We start from the raw sequence: 8,027 nt of genomic DNA, 5'->3' as shown, positions 1-8,027 counted from the left end.
GGGTGTCTAGAGAACTCACCCCGAAAAATGCTAACTAGCTCTACCCTGGAGCATCCTAGGCTTGGTTTCCTGGATTCTCTGAAACGTTAAAGATTATAGGAGTGAGACACATCTCAGTAAGACAGAACAGATCATTATCAGTGTGTGGCAACATGAGTTTTATTGTAGTAAAAACACATCCATTAATTAACTTAACTTTAATTGAGAAAATCATGTAAAACTATACTCATACCTTTATATATATATATATATATATGTTTCAAAATACTCACTTTCTTTCCAAAACATACTCTGGCATATAAATTTATCTGTATACGTAAATGCACATATATGCATAAAAGAACTTCCTTGGATGGATAAACATAGAAGGTCATGAATTAACCCCGCATGACTGGTTTGTGCAATCCGAAGACTGGATTTAGCCATGACTGACTTATTACTAGGCTAAGTCAAACTGTATCTGTATCTGTAACTGTAAGTACGATTTGCCTACCCAATTGGTCCGGACTCCAGGGGGTAACTCTACTCTTCATTGACCAAATCGACTATATACCACCAACACTCTCTCAATAGTGTGGCTGCACTGGTATATATGAAGCTACGATATCGTGCTTAGCTCTGGTCCATAAGGGTTCTTAAACCATATAATGCGATTTTTAAATCAATACAATAACATGATTTCATTTTCACAATTCGGTATAAAATTGCTATACTATAATTCTGTATATAAAATACTGTAATACTATAACTCTGTATAAAACACTGTTACAATGTAATTCTGTATAGAACATTGTCATTATGTAACTCTATATAAAATGCTGTCATACTGTTGTTCTATATAGAACACTGTCATTCTGCAACTCTATATGAAATGTTGTCATACTGTAGTTCTATATAAAACACTGCCATTTTGTAGTTCTGTATAAAATATTGTCATATTGTAGTTCTATATAGAATACTATCATTCTGTAATTATGTATAAAATGCTTTGTCATATCATAGGTCTGTATAAAATATTGTCACACTATAACTCTGTATAAATCTATCTTATCATAATTTCGTATAAAAACACTATCTTATCATTATTCTGTATTAATATCATACCACACAATTTGAGTAATAATTCATAATATAAAAATCTGTCTGAGATAACTATATTTTTTTGCCAAAAATAATGGTATTATCAACTCTAGGGTTTTACTCAAACTCATACACCCAGTTTTTCTCAAAACATGCATATATTAATTTAAAGTTTCCATTTCCATAATCCTGTATACTCAAGAAAACATACATATATTAAAACCATTATCCATAGTTCTAACTTAAATCTATTGACTCTTATTCCCATCAATCAAAACAACATCATTTATTGCAAGTAACATATGTACACATGAGATCTCGTTTTGAATATTCCTAATAAGGTTATCAATTATTAAAGTTAATAGATTGATCGATCTATCAAAAAAACTATTAGTATGTTATTGGTGATAATCACTAATTTGTCACTAATGGTTGACTTTTGGTGACAGATGTCAATATTTGTCACCAATAATTAATAGTAACAATTTTATTAGTGACTGACCATTTACGGAGAAATATTCATCATGATTCTAGATTATTAGTAATGATTTTGGTGAGTCACTAATATTTTGATTGGAAAATCTTTAAATTCTCTTCTTCTACTTGTACTAACACTAGTCGTTACTTTACCATAAATATCCTTAATGATATTAGTATATATGTTGCATACTCATTTCTTGCTAAAACTCATCATAGAATTTTCCTAGATACTCTATCATATTCTTTTTTCTTCATGTCAATAAAAATCATATGCAAGTCCCTCTTAATTTCTCTAAACTTCTCCATTAATTTTCTTAGTAGGTAAATATCTTCTATTGTCAATCTCTAAAGCATAAAACAAAATCGACTCTTAGAGTCTTGTTTTTGTTCTTATATATTCTTTTGAAATACCGTTTCCCACAATTTCATTATATGACTCGTAGGTATAACATTGAGATAAGCTTTGTTTTTATAAATAGGTATTGACGGGCTTTTCCTTCATTCCTTAGGTATTTTTTTTGGTATACATTTTTATAATAGTATTGAATAGAATAGTTAATCATATATACTTCTTTTATCTCCTTAACATTTTCAAACTCCAATTGAAATGTTATCCGATCTTGTAGATTTCTCACTATTCATCTTTTTTAAAGTCATCTTAACTTTAGTAACTCTAATTTTGCAAATAAGTTCAAGATTTTTAACTTTTTTTTTTTTTTTTTCTCATTTGTGACTTCTAGGTTTAAGCTTTCGATTTGACTATCATTAAACAACTTATAAAAATTTTTATTATTTTTTATATTATTTTTGAGGACCAAGATTTGTTGTATCTAGCAATTAATCTCATTTTCAATTCTCAAAATTTGAACAATTGTTTTTTGACCGAATTGATATTTTCCATATATTTTGAAATTTAATGTTTATTTTTATCATGATTCGAATAATATTGCTAAAATTCAAAGGCAAAATGTGGTTGATTTAAGGTGTATAAATACATGCGTGCGCCCGCGTACACACACACACACACACACACACACACATATGTGCATGGCATGCACCTAAAGACAGATATAATACATGCATATATGAACAAGAGACAGAACGAAAATCCTTAATTGTAATTAATTAATTTTGCTTCTACTTTTTTTTTTTTTTTTATTATATATGAACTCCAGCCACCAACAAGCCCTTTGGATCCCCTGGTGCGGCACCAAACTTACGGATCATCGTCCTCCTCTTAGGTCTCGCTGATCAGGTAAAGTCTGGAATGCGGACATAGCTTCCGTGCATCAGTTGGACGTTCGGCTAACTCGACCCCCGGGACACATTTCCATTACCATCCACGATCCCCGCTGTCTCATAGAGAACTCTCACCATCCACGGTCTCCGCTGGCTCACAGAACGAACTCTTACCATCCACGATCCCCATTGACTCACAGAGTAAATTCTCACCATCCACAGGTACCGCTAGCTTCGTGAGTGTATCTACCTGAAATTGAACCCCCGATGCTCCTTCTTATGTGCTGATGCCTTTCCACCGCTCCATGCCCGTGGGGGTAATTTTGCTTCTTAATTTTGCTTCTGCTTGGTTTTAGAATTAAATGATCTACTATAGAAAAGCAAGCACTCCTGCACCCATGATACTTTGAAGAAACCTATAAGTCTTTTACATAAGGATTGCCTTTTCCTAATGTTCCCCACATCACTTAATTCTTCAATATGATTCTCCTTCGCAGCATATTCCCTTTCCTTCACTTCCACTTCTACCTGCAAATATGTATGAGTTCATGCACGCTAATTTAATTATTTAGATTGCTCTGGTTAAATGGTTAGAGTTCGAGTTTCGAGGGTTATGAGTTTTCATTTGATATAATATCTTGGTATTTAAGTAGAGAAAGGTAGAGGGATGGATTCGTTATTACAATGGATTAGTCGAGTGTTCAAAGTGTCTCAAATGCCATTGTTTCAAAAAAAAAAAAATGGAGGAAGCTAGGAAGGTGCTAATTACATTGGAGATGAACTTAAAAGCAATGGAGATTTGGCCTTTGTAGCTGCCATCTTCAAGCACCACCACATATGGGGCTGCTTCCACTTCTACGCATCCTTGGTAGTTTCCCTCCCCAATAATTCCTCCTATGTGAACTCTGCATTAATTCCATAATGGATAAAAAACCTCAACAAGAAAGGAGACATTTTAGTATTAGTACTTGAGAAGGAGAAGAAGAAGAAGAAGAAGAAGAAGAAGAAGAGTTCAATTTATAAGAGATGAAAGCAAGCTAGCCAAATTAGGTTTGAGAAATAAAAGGATATGATGTATCTCACATGGTTTCACCAACAAATCCACTGCGTCCGAAGAATTCCTTATCCATGATTTTGAATTTAATATGGTTCAAGTCTTTCCAGTCCCTGTTTGGGAGCTCAAACCTGAATTTCTCATTCCACCATACTTCTTCCCCATTAGCTGCATGCGCGCGCGCACACATACACATATATTAATTATGTATCATACAATCGATAAAGATGAAAAAATTAGAAAAAAAAAAGAAACGAATTAGTAATTAAAGCGAACCTGATGAGATCTTGCTTTTACGAGTTTGATTTCCGCAATGCAGGATTACATAATGTGCTGATGTTCCTAATTAAAACACATTATCACGTGTATTTTGGTTAAATAGTAGAGAAAATAAAAGAAGAATCTAATCTCGAGTGGTGTCTTGACTAGATGTACAAGAAATCCGTATATCCATCCTTGTGCCTAATCGAGATATTATCTGAAGTAATTAATAATAATTAGAATAAAAGGAAGAAAGCAGTAATATAGATATAAAATTAATTAGTTAATAGATATACCAAGGAGATTTGTTCTTTGGATGCCTTCAGCATTGACTAGTAGTACTTCTAGAATTCCTCCTTTCACCATGATTGTTCGCTCCTTTCTCTTGTTTTTGATTTTGATTTTCATTTTCATTTCGTTCTTGCTTTTGTTTTTGCTAATTTGATTTTGTGTTTGGGCGGTATCCAAGGAGATGGTTGATGATGGTGTTATATGCTAATTGAGAGATGAGAATCAAACGTAGGAGTTTTACGAGTTCATTTAATATGACTGACGGTTGCTTGCATGGATGAATCATTTGCAGGTTTAGAGTTTGAAGTTATACAATTGAAGCACTTTGAATTTGAAGTGTAACTTACGGGTTATTGAAGCCTTTTGAATTTGAAGTATAACTTACGAGTTATATAATTAATTATTAATTAAGTTTAGAGAAAATTGTCCTACTTCTTTGTGTCTCATAGGAGACTCTCTCAATGGTTAAATTTGAGATTTTCACGTTACAGGTCTCGAACTTGAATCTTACGACCGAGGGGTAAAAAAAGTCAATGTGGTGGAGATAGCTAGGTTTTCTCTCGTTGTGCAATTCGGACCCACTCTAAGCCTTTAATGGATCAATGTCTTAAATCTTATGTTTCGTATTCTTGGTAGTAACCTGACCTGAAATATGGATATGTAGACATCTTAATTAAAAAATAATAAATAATTATAATTATAATTATACTTATAATAATTAATTAGTTAATTAATAAAAAATATTAATTAAATAATATAATATAATATAATATATATACACTAAAGTAATTTGGATGCTTAGAAGCATCTAGATTCATTTCCTAAATGTAAGCCCCCGAGCTTGCTCTCTCGTCTCTCTGCTCTCACCCTCTCTTCGTTCTCGCTGCGCTCTCTCTCTCTCTCTCTCTCTCTCTCTCTCTCTCTCTCTAGACTTTCTCTCCGTTTATAAGTCAAATTGAAAAACGAACACCATATCTAGGTCCCAATTTTGCTCTTGAACATTTTAACCGGAGTGGATTCATCGTTGGGACGCCATAGGCACCACTCTAAGGCTAAAGTAAGGAGAATAGATTATATCAAGATTTATTTTAAATATATTTCTAATTTAAATTAATTATATTAATTCAATTATTTCTATATGCCCGAGTTTTTGAGTATTGTAGAATTAAATTAAATTGTGGGGATTTCATCATATTTGGGTATTTGAATATATTGGGGATTAAATTTAAAAACGGGGAGTTGATCATACCTACGTTATAATTAAATTTACCAATTATATATTTTAAAAATTTAGCAGGCAATTTTGTGAAATTATAATTATTGAATAAATTGTGTGACATGAGTATGACTATTTTCACTGCATAGATAAGTCTGTGGAATATTTTATGTTGATACACAACAAAGTATGATTTTATACAGATTTATGAAAAGATAGAATTTAGATAGATTTATGATTATGATAGAATTATACAAAATCATGATACAACAATATTATTCAGAACAATATTATTTAGATTCATGATCTGGAAGTTTCAGACAGATCTATGATTTGACAATATACAGACAAAATTATGATATGACAGTACTTAGACAGATTTATGATATGACAGTATTTAGATAGGTTTAATGAAATGAAATCATGTGTCAGTTTTATTATACATATGTATAGACAATATTATATGGTATTAGAACCCTGATGGATCAATTATATTCAGAGCACGGTACCGTAACTAACTAGATCAGTCAGTGCCACCACACTACTCAAATAGAGTGTTGGTGTATGGATAATCGATTGTGCTTAAAGAAGAGTGGAGTACCCCCCTGGTAGTCCGGACTAGGCTGGGTAGGCCAATCGTACTTACAAACGCGTTATGTTTGACTTAACGTGGTAGACCAGTCATTGCTAAGTCTCGCTCACGGGTCGCACAACCTGATCATGTGGGGTTATTATATGATATTATATGATTGTCCATTCAAAAAAAATTCTCTTATGTATAGATATAACAGATGATTTACATATGTAGAGAATTATTACGACAAAATATGTTTATGTTGAAAAGTATGTATTTTCCATATATATATATATGAGAGTACAGATTTATATGATTTATCAGTTAAAGTTAATTATTTATAAGATATGTTTATGATACACTAATGTAATAACCCCAAAAAGGGTTATAGAAGAGTAGTAGAGTGATTCCTAAAAAAATAAAAATAAAAAATTAATTAATTGAATTTATAAAAAAAAATAATAATAATAATAATAAATAAAATTTATTTTTATTTTTATTAATAAAAAATATTATTATTATTAATATTAATAAATTAATTATTATTATTATTAACCCACCTGAAGCTTCAAAAGACAAATTGGCGCAGCCCCCCCTCCTTTTCTTCTTCTTTCTTTTCTTTTCTCTTCTTCTTCTTGCGCTAGCCTCTGAACTCTCTCTCTCTCTCTCTCTCTCCTCTCATTCTCTCTCCCTCTCTTCTCAATTTCGTGACGGATTTTCGCCTAATCAAAAATCTGAAGATACCACTGGACTTCATTCTCCGCTGCCGTCATTTCTGTCGGAGCGGATCGGTGGTAGGAGCGGCGTAGACGTATCTCCTAGGGCAAGCCATTTTCTATTTTTTCTTTAATTTCTTTCAAATTATAAGTTCAATTGACGAACGGACACCACTATAAGAATCTAGGGATGATTCTCTACAAGTCTAGCGGGACGGAATTCTCGTGGGGGTGTCAGGCCAAAACCACAAATTTGGGGTACGGAGGTTATTAAAGGGTTTATTTTTAATTAATTAACATTAATTTAGAAATGTTAAAATATTGAGCATCTAGGACTAAAGTAAGATTTCTGAAATTTAGGACTCAGGTGAGCACCGCAGGTGTAATTTTGGGACCCACAAGCAAAATTCAGAAAATTAAGTGAGGGTGTTAAATAATAGTTTAAATATTAATTTGAAGTATATTGAGCCTAGGGAAGGTTAGATGAGTATTATTTTGGAGAAATATATTAATTAATCTGGGGAAAATGTAAATTGCAACAGTTGAATTTTGGGCGCCAAGGGCGTAAGATTTGAGATTCTAGCGAGACTCTTAGTAAGTCAGGTAAGGGAAATAAATTATAACAGTATTTTTATGAAAATTATGGGTTGAGAAATATGTGAAAATGACGTATGTTATTTTACCTGAAATTTATTATAATATAAATATCAGATGAAATTTGTGTGGCATATTACTGAGTTAGATGATTTACCCAGTGAAATATGTGATACTGAAATGTGTTTTAATATGAGAATTGAAATGTGGGAAAATGATGAAAGTGAAATGTGCAAGAAATGTATTCTATGAGGAAATGAAGAAATGTGAAATATGGAAATGTGTTTTGAGAAATATTGAGTAATTGTGAAATAAGATATGTATATGATAGTATGAGATGAGATGAATCATGAACTGAGAAAATATCATTTAAATGATGAAATGTGTTGAAAATACTGATATTGAAATGTGAATATGTGAAATGAGAATGTTGCAATGTTAATTTTGCAATATGAAAATGAGAAATGTGGAAATACGTGAAATACGAATGATAAAATGCCAATACCGCATAATAATTATGGG

Source organism: Malania oleifera, chromosome 10 (assembly GCF_029873635.1).
Source record: "Malania oleifera isolate guangnan ecotype guangnan chromosome 10, ASM2987363v1, whole genome shotgun sequence".
Classification (NCBI taxonomy): domain Eukaryota; kingdom Viridiplantae; phylum Streptophyta; class Magnoliopsida; order Santalales; family Ximeniaceae; genus Malania; species Malania oleifera.
Note: the sequence above shows the minus strand (reverse complement) of the source record.